The 16343-nt window shown below is 46.8% G+C and overlaps 1 long non-coding RNA gene across 1 annotated transcript in view; it reads right to left on the bottom strand.

Moving 5' to 3' along the window:
- Positions 1–449: 449 nt before the first annotated feature.
- LOC138567091 (uncharacterized) overlaps positions 450–16343 on the bottom strand; it is a 229927-nt gene continuing 214033 nt past the window's right edge. Inside the window, exons 3-5 of the long non-coding RNA XR_011302099.1 lie at positions 2855–2924; positions 2717–2753; positions 450–2630 (exon numbers count right to left, since the gene is read on the bottom strand). This is a non-coding gene — a long non-coding RNA (uncharacterized lncRNA). The remainder of the gene's footprint in view (positions 2631–2716; positions 2754–2854; positions 2925–16343) is intronic.

Here is a 16343-nt window from a genome sequence, read left to right on the forward strand (position 1 = left end):
CTTTATCAGGTAACCGTAACCCCTTTTTCATTCAGTGCTAATTTCGGTAGAGGTGCTTGCTAGTAAGAACCCTAGTTGGTCCAGGCCCTCAGCCTGTAATGTGCACCGTTTATATAAACGTCTGTTACACAGAATTACTTTAATCTGTCTCTTGAGCCACTTAAACGTATACTGTGCCTCCAAAAAGTGTATTACAACACTGGATTTCAGGTTTTTTCGTATGTTAGACTTGTCTTTAGTTTTCGACTGGTTTGGCCCATATAAAGCTTTTCACAAGGACATTTCAGACTGTAGCTGACAGGATATATATATATTTTTTTAACTTTGCTCAGTTACAACTAAGTTTATTTATTTGTTTATTTATTAGTACTTTGGTTCAGAAATAAAATGTACAAACCTTTCACTATTAGTACAAAAAAAGTAAATGAAACATCCTTATACATATTTAAAATAAAATTACCCAAAAGTGTTAGGTTCACACCAAACAATTAATTAAAGAATTCATAAAACAATTCATTCAATGTAATTTGGAATCCCTTTCCTCTTAGTGAGAAATATGGCATACCCACCATACAGGGAATACATTCCCAGCTGATCAGAGCAAACCGCCCAGTTATGCTTAAAGAGCTTCTTCTTTACTGTGGCCAAGTTATAGGTAAGCTCTTCTTTGGATGAACATAATGAATGAGATTGTTTCGGTCATTTGCTCTTTAAATTGTGTAAAACTAGCACTAAACTCCCTAGTCTGTTCCTCACCCCAGCTCTGAGAAAGTGACATAGGTGGCAGATTTAACAATTTAGCAAACTCAGCTATCTTTCTCCACTTGGCTCTAGTTGCCAGCGAGATTAGACCAAACCCCTGTCTAATAATTGAGTTTGGGATTGAATTTTCAAGTCAAGCCAGTGTTTTCTTCCAGAACATTCCCTGAATGGAATTGGGGTATTCTCCCAAATAGTTCAAGGAAAGGTCCAGACCATACAACAATACCACCTACACACCAGACAGATAACACTGGAACAAAGGTTTTAACGAGAAGTGACACAGTTGAGAATAAACCCTCTTTATTTTTGCCAACAAAGGTGCACACTTCCCCTTGATCAAATGGTTCCAGCTTTCCTTGGAACTTGTGTTAGTAATATGGTACCCCAAATATCTCAAGGACTCTACCCTTTCTAGGGGATTGCCTCTTACTCGCCATATCATGGTTTTAGGCCATATTTTATTTGAAAAAATGATACCCTTAGACTTCTGTCCATTTATCTGGAGGTTGTTGTTTGCTGCGTAATCAAAGAAAAGAGTCAACTTCCTCTGCAACCCAATCAGTGTCAAATCAAGCAAAACAAGGGGGCGCTGTTGAGCAGCCTGAAAAATGGCCACTGAAGAGCTCTGTGTTTCTCCAACTACAATCCGACAACAGTGGCGGTTGTCTGACTCCCCCACACCCGTGGATACTGTCATATGATGAGGAACATCGCAGGTACGCCTGGCCCAACTCCTGTGGGGATCCGCTGATCGGGAGCTGAGATCTGGTGCACTGCTCTGTGCTGCGGCTGAGGTGCGTGGGTGACCTGGGCCTGAGAGGAGCGGCTGCTGGCTGGGGAGGAACGTCCCTGTGGTGGTGCGGTTGTCGGCCGGCCAGCCGGCGTAGTGGAGTCTATATGTGCGGCCGTGGATAAAAGGGGCGCCATGCTGGCCCCCCCTGCTCGTGGTGAATGCATCGGACGACAAGACCTGCTCCGGCCGCGGGAGGGCTGCTGTGTGGCCGGTGAGCCGCGACTAAAGAGAATTGGTTGGGAGGCACTACCAACAATAGTTAGAGTTTACTATAGGTAAATTTGCCCAAAGGGTCTTAGGAACGCTGTGTCATTCAAGTATATAATATTTCAGGTGCAGCAGGGAGAAGCTTGAGGCCACTCGAGATTCAAAATACTGAAGAACAAGTCATGCACCGACCGTTGCCGGCCAGTAACCCTGTGCTGCACTCCTCGCGGGAACTAGTCCCAAGTAGTAATTCTGCCTTGCAGAGACTAAAGACTCCCTTGCGGGAATATTTGTTCGACAAGGCTCAGTTTTCACCAGTCTTCAGAATGGTGTGATTGGCTTGATCTAATGTTCAAATAGTAAACCGGGTACATTCGGCCCTGTCTAGCTGTGAGTCTCCAACCAAGAATGAATCCGGCTGAGAACAAACAGGTGTAAGGCAGACCAGATTGCTATTATGTCATATCGCCAGCAGATTTGATAAACAGATTTAATTTACACCACACCAATACCTTAGATGTGTGTAAAAGAACTAATTTAATTCACAGATTTAGTTCAGTCAGTTTGTAATTCAAAAACAAAGGACAGCATTTCAATTGAACTAAAAGAATGCTCTAAAACAAACCGTGTGCGGTAAAGTACAAAAGTAAAGTACACTTCATCTCAGTATAACATGATAGAGTAATTCATATACATGACAGTTGTCAAATTTGTATTTCACTGCTTCTGAGCCTTTACATTCACTCTGCTCAGAAGTTTTTCTAAAGACACTCCTATTGAGTAATCAGTGCCAACGCGTTTCGGATTATTGGAAATCCATCTTCAGGGCAGGACGTGTTTTAGTTTCAACAAAATTCGATAGGGATTCCTAAAAGTATAAGGATACACTCATTAGATTTATATAAAGTTTGGAGGAACTCGATAGATAACTCTCCAAAATGGAGATAGACTGACCTGCTTTCCTTGGTAAGTAGAGATAATTCATGGCCACCTGTATGATGTAAGTGACATAGCAAAACAGTTTGTGAGTATTAGATCAAGGGTGCAGAGTCAAACTCTAAAGTGCTGTTAATATAATTCATCATGACTCACCTGGTCAAAAGAACCAAATGTCTCGCTGGGTGCAATGGCTGTATCGGGCTGTGGCTCCGACAATGTGCAACTGGAGGTTTGGAGAAAAAGGAAAGGGGGGTGATATTAGATCATATGCTCTCAAGCCAGATAGGTTGTAATCAACGTAAGCTTTGTAGTGGGCTGTTGGCCGCTATTCTTGGATCAGTGCTAATTGCATAATTCAACGATTGTGATCCGTAATCGCCTGCATTTACTTGAAACTTACTTGGAAGGGAATTGCCCATGGGACGCTGAACGAAGCCGCCCGTCACAAGGACGTGCTGCACTGCTCTCCCAAGCAAAGTAGATTGCCATGGGAGCAGCCGCGCATGCGCGTCCCCGCGTGGGGCGCCATCTTCGTATGGCACATCGTATCATGGGCGCAATCGTAATACGTAAAACAATTGTGTCTATATTATATCCTTTAATAAGGCTCGACTAGGTTGTCTATTCTCAAACGATCACGTCGGTCCAACCACACACTGTGTGTAGCGACTAAACTCCTAAGGCATATACTGAGGGCAGACGTGGTGCTGCGTGTGCGTGCCATAGCTACTGTTGCTAGGGACGCGCACAGAGCATGTGCCGCTCTGCCGTTCTCGTGTAGTGTATCCACATCCCTTCCCAGATCAACGTGCCAGTGAGACTGGCTTAATAACTAATAACACCATCCAGTATAATGAGTCAATTCGGTCAGGTACGCCGGGTCTAGTAAAATAACTCAGAGAGGAGGTATACCTGGATTAAGAGTGGCGGGGGGAGGGGCAAAATCGCAGTCAAAGACTGCTTAGTGCCCCTACCCCCGCTTGATTACAGAAGAGTGACAGTCTTCACAGGTGGGTCGATGCTCAGGCACCCGCCTGCATCGTACCCTCATAGACTGTCAAACAAGTTGTCAACTGGTTGTCAACAATAATCAGGATGGTTATTTTCGTAAAACTATACTCTCCATTGCACCTTGAGTGATATACTTTGTAGCAATCAGTATTCGAATCTGCTAGAGGATTCAACTGGTCACCCTGCCGGTTGTGCCGTTAACATTCTTGAATGAGTGATACAGTTGCTGAAGACTCATATTACATCGCCATACCACATGTCCATCATGTTACAGAGTTATTCAATGAAACTCCTTGTACCGACCAGTTCACAATCTGCAGGACCACAGCCAGAATCAAAACATTGAGTTGTATGTGCAGGGGTCAAAATGAAAGCCCTGCATACTTATTGTTGCTTAGATGAAAATTCATTGTAGTACGCACACTTGTCCAGATGTATGATATCTCAACAAACTGTTAACTAGGCATTACTCACTTAAAAACACTATTAAATACACAAACACTGGATCAACACGGAATGCATTAGAGAAAACACATTACATCAAATTCATAATTCATGCCCCTTGGGCTGAGGCAATCTAAAAGGTCAATCCAACTAATCTCCCTCTGGAGTAGTCTCTTTTGTATATCTCCCCCTCTCGGACCGAGTTTGACTTGTTCTAAAATCATACACTTCAATTGGGCAGGTGAGTCGCGACTGACAGGAGCTGCACTTTCTTCCCATTGTACCCGGCCACTGCAAAGCTTAGGGGACTGTGGGCCAGCTCTGGAGAGCCGGCATCGGGGAATCGGATCCCCTGCTGACACCGATCCACTTCCTGGCCCATCAATGAACATTGGCCCATAGGGTGGGGGTCGCTGGACTGCAGCCCTTCATTGCTGCTTCCAAGTAAGTGCCAAGCTGGGTGTGGCCCCATTGCCCCCTTTTTTGTTTTTCGGATGCTGCTTCACCCCGGGCTTGCTCCCAGTGACGCAGCCGTGCCACCAGCGGCCGTCTAGAGGAAATATCACTTCACCTCATCGCAGGGCGGGCCCCCTATATGTACACTACCTTTTTGCTGCCGGCCTGGATACATAACAGCTGCTGCTGCACTGATGATGGAGTGCGGGAGCGCAGCTGGCCATCACCTTGAAGTTCTCCTCTGACTCCAGGCGGGTTTAGGGGATCACTGCTGCCCCATCCCGCAGTCCCATTGCCCTGGGCCACTTACCCATAATTTAATTTCTGTGCCTCCCTGTTGGACACTGGCAAGTTAGCTGCTGGGGAACTGGTCACGCATTGGGAGTCCTGGACCATACCAATGCTGCCTTGAGCCATACCTCTGGACCCCAACTCTCGGTGTGACACCTCCCCACCCAGGCGCCTGTGGCCACATCGTAGAAACCCCTTGGCTCAATGATGCTGGCGGGCTGCCTGCCCCACTACAAACCCAGGCTTATGTGCTGAGTGGTTCGCTCCATTGGCGGACCTACTGGACCCGGACCATGGGTCACACCTGGGAGCCAACCGGACACTTTTCTGACCTCCTGGGCTGCAATGCTGGCCTGCTGGCCACAAGATAAAGTCAGTGAGGGTGTGCACTAGCAGAGAGTCACCTCAAATACATCTTCTGAGACTGACATCTAAGCCCATATTGCTTACATCGACTGGCGTCTTGACTGCATCAGGAGTGCCTGGCCTCCTGGTGCCCTATCATTGCCTACCTGCAAGATCTGCCTGAAGGGGAAAGATCATTAGGTCAAGGACCCCTGCCATGTGACTGTCTACTCAACTTTGTATCCTATGTCTCCTGCCATGTAGTCCACCACTTGGGGCGTTTGGCCTCCTTGCAGTTCTGAACAGTGTCCCGGGCCTCTATTACATCTGAGTTGCATCCTAGACTACGCTGAAACCGGAGTAAATTGCCGTCTGCACCTCACTGGACCTGTTAGGACACCGGCTCTGCTCCACTGTGGGGTAGGTTGCCACTGGACATTACAAATTGTGCCTGGGGGAACAATGCATTCAAGTAAACAATGTCAAACAGATCCCGGAACACCAGCAAGGTTGACACTGTGGAGAAATTTACCAAAGCAACTTCCAGGCAGGAGTCGGGACAGTCATCGAACAGTCAAGATTATGCAGCTGCGACAGCAGGCTTGGTCGCTCCCGATCTTACATCTATGATGGAATCCATGGCCAAAAACTTTGCGTCCTTCCACGAAAAACTGGACGATATCAGCGCAAATGTGGCATTGCTCAGGTCCCAATTAGATCACGCAGGCACTAGAATCACTGAAGCTGAATCCAGGATTGGAGTAAATGATGATGGAATACACTCCCTTCAGGACACAGTGGCCTCCCTCACCTGGGATATGAAGTTCGTGAAGGTGAAGTGTGACGACTTGGAGTCTAGATCACGCAGGAACAATATTAGAATTATAGGAGTGCCTGAGAAAGCCCTCAAGGGTCGTATGGAAATAGCGACTGAAAATCTACTTAAGGAACTGCTGGACAATCCAGAGCTATCTCCCTTCTTTACTGTCGAACATGCCCACCGAACGTTAACCCCACGACCTAGACCTGGCGATTTCCCCCAGCCGATCATTGCCAAAATCTTAAGCTACAGAAACCGGGATCAGGTCCTTCGCCTTGTACAGGAGAAGGGGGAGCTTCGACTTGGCTCTCAGGTTATCAGAATCTTTCCTGATTTTTCTGTGGGTGTCCAGCAGGCGAGGCGCCATTTTACTGGGGTCAAGAAAGTGCTTAAGGAACTGAATATCTCCTATGCAATACTATTTACGGCACGCCTCAAGTTCACCTTCAGGGAGAAGCTCTATTTTTTCACGGTTTCTGACGAGGTGCTGAAATTCATCGAGGCGCATATTCCACTAAACAACCCGGCAGAGGACCTAATGGAAAATGATTGACATGAAAGCTGATGACGTCCATATCTGCTCTACCCCTGACCGTCGTCAACATGCAGCCCATGGGATGGTGTTGGATATAACATAGATATCTTTTCACTGTGTAGAACACTGCCTGGCTGTACTAATGAGAATGTCACTGACCCAGCGTGGTGGGGTTGTGGATTAGGGCAGCTTGTATATATCGGCTGATAGCTATGCTGTGTGGTATGATACGATGGTCGGCACAATGGGGTGGATTACTCAAGGGTTCATTATGAATCCCTGTTATCCCTATCCTTTAAAAGTTGTTAACACAGAGAGGCATGTTGCACCGCTGGGTATTTGCTTTACAGAATGGCGTAATGCCACTGCTATTACAGAGGCTACCCTGCTGTTGCCCTTCCTAAGTGGATGCTGTTATGGCAGCAATGACATTCATGGTTCCCCCTCTGTATATGACGATGATGCATTGTGTCTTGACAATCCCTCGGCGGGCAAGTTGCACAAGGGGGTCCCTTAAGTTAATTGGCAACTGATATATCGAGACACAAGCTGATTTTGATTCCCTACTGTTATGTTGTTGGACTGAAAATGTCTTGATGCTACCATAACTCGCTGTTAAAGTATCTTTTGGAGAGGGGATAATACGTATGGTGGTGCAGACCACCTGATGTGTGTACCGGTAGTGGTACTCCACAGCTCCTACTAAGTTGGTTACAAGGCAGCAGCGCACCCCACTGCGGCTGCAATGGTTGAATTGGAGGCGTTGTTACATACATGCCCCTGTTGGGCCTGCTGTACGGTTGGACCAAGTTGGGTTGGGTCCACAGGTATGAGTAGGGTGGGGGAAGGGCTCGGACACTGCCAGTTGGGATGGTGCTGTGCGGGAGGTGAGAGGACTTCAGGGAATTTGTAAAAAAAAATGGCAGGGACGGAACAGAATTGCATATTATGGAGGGGTGTCAGAGGGAAGCGTTAACACTGGCAAACTCAAACAGGGCCACATCTGCTGGGATGTACCCTAGAGTGATGGGATGGCTATAAACATAATGTTTTCTAATGTCTGGGGGTTGAGGAACTTCACCAAGGCTCGCAAGATCACGCTTACACCCAAAGACATGGGGTGAAGATACTCATGTTACAAGAAACACACGCCCGATGCCGTCTGGCAATGGGGATCGCACCATCCTTGGGGCCGAATAGATTCTACACTTCCTACTCAACGCGGGTCAGATGACTGCTGATACTGGTTCATAAATCAATTAAATCTGTACTAAAGAGAAGCTACATTGACCCACAGGGTAGATATGTCATCTTGCATTGTACAATAGCGCATAGAGAGTATCTCATAGTGAATACTTATGGCCCCAATGTGGACAAACCGGAATTCTATGATACTGTTGCCTCTATTCTTTTGGGCTATGTAGGGGTCCAGATCATTTGGGGGAGGCATGAATTTAATACTCGACATTGGGATGGATAGAATGGAGACTGCTCCTAGAAACCCTATCGCGTGCAGCGCACAGGTTACACACACACAGCACAGCCCTTGGTATCCGAGATGTTTGGAGGGTCCTTAATCCCCGTCTATGAGAATATATGCACTATTCGTCAGTGCATGACAGCTCTTCTAGAATTGATCTTTTTTGGTGTCTGGTGAATTGATGGTCAAGGTCAAGGGGGCCCAGATACTCACCCCCACATTATCCAATCAGGCTCCAATCACCCTGTCCATAGAAATGAGCCCACTTCAGCCTACATGTAGCTCATGGCGCTTTAAATCGGCAGCCCTCCTTGATATAGTGTTTAAAGCTGACATTTTAGTGGATATCGAAACCTTCTTTGAATGTAACACACTGCCGGCCACAACAGTGGGGGTCAGGTGGGAAGCCTTTAAAGTGTACATCAGGGGGATGTCCATCTCAAGGGAGGCGGGAGTACTAAAAGCAATACGAAACGACCTAACCCGCTCTGAGTCTAGGCTGCACAAGCTGGAATTGGACGGTGCAACAGCTGCCGACCCTGCAAAACTTGCACAGATAAGGGAAGAACTGGAGATCTTTGAATCGCATGCCATGCAGGAGATCTGTTACTTCAGTCGCCCACACATGGTGGGGAACATGGGGAGGGTGTGAGACCACGGAGGACCCTAGCTAAACTAGTCAGGGAAAAGTGGGGGCAGACACAGATAGAGTGTATCAAAGATACACAGGGCGTCCCACAATGGTCAGAGCAGTAAATACTCAAGTTTTATGCCGAGTTTTACACCAAACTTTATGCCTCACCTCAAGAACGCAGTGAATAACGCATACGAGACCTCCTGGACCAGATACCTATGGCATGCATCTCCCATTCAACCAGGGACCAATCTTGTTGGAGGAGATTGTTAGGGCCATTACAGACCTACCAAAGGGCAGGGCCCCTGGGCCGGACTGACTCACTCCTGCATTCTACCAGGAACATGTGGCGATACTTGCCCCCAAATTGTTGGAGGTCTGGACTGAGTCACTCCGAAACTATATACTTCCCCCTAACCCATGCGGAGCTGTCATAACAGTATTACTTAAGCCCGATAAACCTGGCGATGATTGTGGCTCGTACAGGACCCTCTCACTTATGAATATTGATACTAAGATATTTGTGAAAGTAATTGCGAACCGCTTTCTACTGATCATGACATATATGGTGCATGAGGACCAGGGTGGAATTTTACCAGGGAGATCTACCTCCCACAATAACCGGTGCCTTTTTGATGTAATGTCTAGAATTCACCAGGACTCGGACACTGTGGCAGTCACGCTAGATGCCCAAAAGGCTTTCGATATGGTTTCATGGCAGTACATGTGGTTGGTCCTGGAGACGATGGGGATTGGCCCTAATATGATTGGATATATCAAATTATTATATCCGGCTCCTGCAGCTAGGGTCCGGGTTAATTCCCTAACATCCAAGGTATTTACACTCTTTACGGGCACCCGACAAGGGTGCCTGTTTTCCCCCGATTCTTTTCACGTTGGTTATCGAGCTGATGGCAGACCACTGTAGAGCATGCCATGTCCACAGAGGAATATGCTTAAAAGACACCCTGGAAATAATATCTCTCCATGCTGACGATGTATTATTGTACATTACAAATTCCACCTCCCATCTGAACCCCATCCTACGAGATGTCACGCGTATAGGCACCATCTCAGGCTTCACGATCAATTACTCTAAGTCGGAGATATTCCCGCTCACTACCACAACTCGACAACCTGCATCAGAGTACCCACTCTGCTGGTCCCCGGGGGGAATCAGATATTTAGGGGTTCGAGTGACCCTATTAGAATCGACCCTACGGGCCGAAAACTACACTGCTGTCGCACAGCAGGTTGTGTCCAAAATGACGAGGTGGCGTCCTCTCCTGTTATCACTCGCTGGAAGGCTATCCCTAATTAAGATGATTCTGGTCCCTAAATTAATCTTTGGGCCTCATTACACGGACGGCGGTGGACCAAGGTGCTATTAGCACCTTGGTCCATGCCGGTAAAATACCGGCACCGCCTAGGTGGAAAGTGGAATTACCGCCCTATTCCAAGGATGGTGGGGCAGTAATTCCCCCTTCCCCCATTGCCCTTCCCCATTCCCATTTTTGCCCCAAAGGGCATAATGGGAATGGGGAAGGTGCTAATTACGGCACCGCAAATTGCGGTACCGTAATTAGCTCCCTGGTCCCTTTGCGGGTTGGTTTTTAACGCCTGCAAAAAGCAGGCGTTAAATTCTCCAACCCGCAAAGGGACCTCGTAGTAAGGCAGTAAGGGTTTACCGGTACCGGTAAAATACTGGTACCGGTAAACCCTTACCGCCTACCGTGTAATGAGGCCCTATGTTTTTGGGAACGTACCTATATGGCCAGGTGTACAATACTTCGAGAGGCTACACAAGCTGTGTGCACAGTTCTTGTGACATGCCGGCACAGTTTGGAAGAAATGGCTAGATATGGCTCTCCCATTTGAAAGGAGGGGATTCACTGCCCCTAACTTCACACTGTACTGGACGGCAGCACAGGCAGAGTAAGCTACATATTGGTATCCGAGCCCACTCACCCGACCACATGTTAAGCTAGAAACTCTTGCGGCGGCTGGGATTAATGTTATGAACCTAGTGTTCTGGCGTGGTTATGTGCCTGATTCCCAGTCCGATCCCATGGCAACTACACTAGGGGCGTGGAGCCGACTTTAAAGCTCAACGTCAGAATCTAGCCCCTAATACAAATGGCTCCCTATCTGGGGATTCCCGGGCTTCAGCCCACGCATGATAAACTCTTAGCTCAGCACTGGGTGGCTTTGGGACACCAGGCCCTGACAGATTTCTTTCCCGACGGGGTATTTATTGCTCTGCAGACATGGAGACAGGGCCATTCCAGGTCTGCTCTGGAAACACTGTTATAGGCTCCTTGTGGCCTTCCTTGCCAGGTGGCCTTCCTTTCCAAGGGAACCTCCTGACACCCCTGAGGCCGCTTAAATAGCCAACTCGAGTGGTGCCCATGGGGTGGTCTCCTCCCTATATAAAATGTTATTGGGAAAGGCCCCAGACCAGTCCCCTACAGCTCGAAATGGATGGGCAGAGGAACTAGGCCTCGAGATCTCAGACAAAGTTTGGAAGAAGATGTGCTCACACACAAACAGAGCATCCCTCTATTTTTGCTTCAGATGCATGCAGTATAAATTGTTGAACAGATTGTACTACACTCCCCCAGAATTGCAAAATTCACCCGAAACGGTGTACATACCTGTGCCCGTTGTCGAATGGAGGGGGCTGCCCACCTACATATGTTTTGGTCTTCTCGAGTGAGGGGTAACTTCTGGAATAAGATCCTTAGGGCTCTTACCGACACTATTGGTACCGTGGTAAATCCTAGTCCGCTGGGGGTCCTATTTGGTATATGGAACACAGATGACACGAGAAAGATGGCTAAGTTTTCAAATATAAGTTGCATGGTAGCCAAGAAGTGTGAACTTCAAAGCTGGAAGAGCCCATCTCCTCCAACTTTTCAAAAGTGGATTAACGCATTAACCTGGTCCTAGACTTGTGAAGAGGAATATATTAACATGCCTCTGATGCATTCCCGTCCCAAGAACATATGGTCCGCTTTCAATAGTTACCTTGTTAATCAAGCCGAGAGAGCATCTGGGACGTCATCACCCTAGGTCTCACACATGTAGCCTGAAATGTCAAAGTGTGATATGGCTGGCTGTTTTCCTTAATGATGAATTTGAATGCCCTGTTTCATTTGATATTTGCCATGCAAAGTAAGACAACTGTGTTCTATGTTCCGATGTATGTGTTTGCTGTAAACCTCTGCCAATAAATACAACTTTAAAAAAAAAATCAAGGAAAACAATATCATCTGCAAATGCACTCCAGTCTAGGGCCACAGACCCCAGCCTAACAGAGTTATTAGTGCCTCCCTCACAGACATTTTTAAGATCTGCAAGGTAAAAGTTGAACAAACAGAGTAGGAGCCACAATGCATCCCTGCCGCAGACCCACATATGTAGAAATAGCGTCTGTCATGGCTCCCTCCCTACTCATCCTCACCCTAAATGTTGTGTCTGTGTGCAGTAATACTAAAAGCTGAACCAAGCTTAATGGCAGGTTCATAGCTAGAAGTTTCTTCCAAAGCCTCGCTCTGCTCACTCTTTCAAAGGCATTAGACATGTCTATTGATGCTATATAGACAGTGCCCACTGGTTGGTTTTTAACGGCTGCTAACAGATATGACATTGTGAGCGCATTCAATGATGCTCCTGTTCCAGCTCCAAACCCGATTTGATACTGAGAGTACAGGTCTCGTAAAGTAATTTGTGCCAAATATCTTACTGGAGGTATCCAAAAGAGCTATAGGTCTAAAATTCCTTGGATCCCTCATATCTCCTTGCTTCAAGATCGTAATAATGGAAGATTCTCTCCACGTGTAGGGAACTGTTAGAGTTCAGCTAACATAATTGAATAAATCCTGCAGGGGGATGGCCCAAACCTCTGGGTTGCATTTAATAAGAGCCGGGGGTCTATTGTCAGTGCCAGGAGCCCTCGATGATTTTCCTTGCCGACTGCCCAGAGTATGTCATCAGTCTGCCACTTAAATATGCTGTCTTTCATCCCCGACTTGGTTAGAGGGAATCGACCCTCATCACCGTCTGGGATAGAATATTTATAAGAAATATGTCATGATTCCTGCCCCTCATGTCCCCAGCCCTCCAAGATGTCAGGCTGGAGCCAGGCCACAATCACCTACATGGCCCTCAAGGGCCTCTCCATCCCTCCAAAGACCCACTTGGAGTCAGACTTGGCGCTTGTGGCACCAGACTCACTCACTCCCATAGGATAACATTGGGGATTGGAATTGTAGTGCATTGATGGGGACAAGATGGATGCTCCCACATATTTCGGTTCCCAGAACTGCATGTGCAGTCTAGTCTTTTGGGTGTGGTTCAGCCCAGAGACACCTGGGATACCCAGAGACTATTTAAGCCACGCCCAGGCTGAGAAACATGCTTTGCGTTTTCTGCACCTGCAGCGTGACACTCACCGTGTTCGGGTCGGTCTCCAGTAGGCCTGCATCTTTCTTCTGCGCTCAGCTCCTGCAAGAACAAGAACACTGTTAGGAACAGCCTTACCTTGCGGTGCTTCTGCCCATCATTCATCGCTCCTTCAGTTCTGCGGGCATCTTCGGCAGTGTCATTCCCATCCCGGCACCCCGCTTCCTAAGGAAAAGGGAAATCTTCGCTTATTTTTAAATACTGTACAAGCTTCAAACGCTTACCTGAATCCCAGCCGCTCTGTGGGAACTCTGTCTCCGGAACTTCTCATCCATCTGCAAGAGGGAAAAGACACTCCAGGTTAGCGTGGAAACATCTAAAGGCGCCGCATAAGCGCTGACTCACCGTATTTGTTCTTCATAACCGGCATCCACGCTGAAAACGTTGCGGCACCTAAAAGACACAGAAAAAGAACTCAGTTCAATACAAATACGAAAGGGGTGCATCGAGCATCGCGCTCTCACTCACCTTCAGCACTACTCATCTCAGCAGCACGTCGCCATCCCCGGACGCTGGCCATCATCTAAGGAAGGAAAGGAACAAAGTTAGAGAACTGTTCAAAAGACTCATTATACTTACCTGTCGGACTCTTGCCAGTAAAGTAACTAGGCAGCAACGAGCCCGCATCAATCAAAGCGCCCCTACGCTGAAAGCAGGACGGAGAGCACACTATCCAAGAAAACAAGGTGAGCTGTGGATCAAAGAGAAGGGTTGGTCCCCGGGGAAGAAGGGGTTCAAGCACACAGAGACAATAGGGAGTTAAACTCTACCAATCCTGTGTTTCAGGCCCAGTCTCCAGCCGAATAGCCTCCAGGGAAGGGTTCTAGGTTGTAAGAGGTCAGAACAGGCTGAGTGACGTCCCCGTGGATACCAGGTGAGCGTTACAAATATAGCTTACCCACACCTGTGCCGTGATATTACATTCAATTCAGTGCTTAGTGACACTCCCCATTTTTCTCCAAAAATTCACACTATCCTTTTGGATAAGGGTCTTAACAACCTCTTGATTTTGTTCTATAAGTCTTGCCTGACCAATACGTTTAAGGGAAAGTTTATACTTTCCCACAATCCTTCTCTTTGCCTTTAAGAATGCACATCTGTCGGTAGTAGTTTTAAGGGAGATTCTGATGGCTGCCTTTTTGGCCTGTTTCACTACCTTAACCTTTAAGCCATAGGGATGATTATGTTGTTTGCCTCCACTTATTTGACCCCTGTTGGAAAGAAGCTTTATACATTCCAGCAAACTATAATTATAGTTATTGGCAGTTATCCTGACTCCCTTCATCTCCATTTTTAGCAGTTCTTTTCCCCATATAATGGTAAAGATTCTGTGCGCTTTGGAGTTCCAGTTCATAGTCAGATCCCCCCTCTCTGGTGTAATAAATGCTGTGCCATACTGCAGATGGCAGACTGAATTTGGTAGATGCATAGACAGAATTATAGGGTAATGATCACTGCCCCAAGCATCCCCCCTCACCAATGGATCGCACAAACATCCCAATTCCTCCAACACATAGAAATAGTCAATCCATGACTTTTTTGCTCCCTACTCCATGTAAAAAAAAATCCTTCAACCTCAGTTGTCTTGGTAAACATACTTGGAGGTCCCACACCGCAAAATATTGATCCCAAACCGCCCCCTGTTGCGCTGTTTGGGTAGAGAGCCTCTTTACACAGTGGGGTCCCCCTGTATGTTAAGGCAGAAGCAGGTAGCATTAAAATCCCTGCCCAACCACTCCATGAACAGGAGATCTAATTCCTGCTGTAAATCTGGCAGTTTAGTATTAGCATGGTTCCAATAAACATTTAGAATCAGCATGCTTGCATTTAGACAGGGTAAATAGAGATTAATTGCCAACAAATCTTTCGAATTAACATTTAACTCAAAATGTGTACAGTCACAATTTAAATCTAATGCAATTGCAAGACCACCTGATGGTCTACCTTTGGGACCTCTGATTGCTGGCTTAGAATATGTGCGGAACCCTTCCAGTTCAAAGATATTTATAGCCACTGTATCTTGTATCAAAACCACAGTTGTCGTCTTTAGGTCTGGTCCAGAGTGGCTATCCAGTTTATGGTAGCCACACATGTTCCACAACATACATTTCAGGCAGCCTCCCTCAAAGGCCCAACTGCTTAGCTTTAGACTTGCAGATTCTAGCCATGACCATTCGTTCTAGGTCCGGTCTTATCGCTACTTGGGTTTAAGGTTTATTTCCCATTTTATTGTCAAAAGCTTGCAGTAAATGTACGGGCGCTAAGAATGCCTCAACCTCCTCTGATGTATTTAATTGGCCCAGTTGGTAGCCAAGAGACATAAGGGCTTCTCTATTATTCCAAACGATTTGTGCAATTAAATTGGAGGCGTAGTAACAGACTGACCTCTGAGCACCTTTTTTTAGGAAATGCAACCCTTTGTATGTTGTCAGATCTCAGTGCCCATAACTGGGGAATGGTCTGAAAACTATTGATCATTTGTCCCCTATTTATATAAAGGGACCCACATATTTCTGCATCGATCTGCCAACTCATCATAGTACCCAGGAAGGTCTCTGATTCAGGTTTCAGCACAATAGGACCAAGCGCCTACTGCGGTTGAGGGAAAACAGCAGTGCCCCCCTTGTCCACTGTGCCCAGGGTGACATCTGCCCTTGAAGGGAACACAATACTTATCTGATCCGCTAAAGTTGCTTGCACCTCTACCACAGCATTTATAGTGGCCACTTCTTGAGAGGACATATCAACATTTGAAGTCTCAGTGTTCTCCAGGTAAACAGTTTTTTAGGTTGTTTTTAGTTTTTGACAGCCACACTTTTGTTACCTGCAATGCTTGGTCTTTGGTTTTGTTGTGGCTCATTTTGCGCCAAACCCTCGCCTGACAAAGCGTTAATAAACTTTCTGGAGTTGTTACATTTATTACAGTTTAAGGCTGGCAGGTTTTTAGACTTTTATTCATTTTGGAGTTTTCCTTTCCTTTTTCGTCTATTCACTCGTACTCAGCCTTCTCAGCCGCTCTTCATTCCTGATGAGTCGCTCAGTGTATGTACCTCCTGCACCGGACAAGATTCCTCCCAAACAGTGTCTCTCTCCCTAAGGCTCAGTTCAACGAGCGGGTCGGGCTGTCTAGAGACTCTATATTTGTCCTCACCGATGGATCTA

This window comes from Ambystoma mexicanum, chromosome 2p (genome assembly GCF_040938575.1).
Source record: "Ambystoma mexicanum isolate Mex_15411 chromosome 2p, UKY_AmexF1_1, whole genome shotgun sequence".
Lineage (NCBI taxonomy): Eukaryota > Metazoa > Chordata > Amphibia > Caudata > Ambystomatidae > Ambystoma > Ambystoma mexicanum.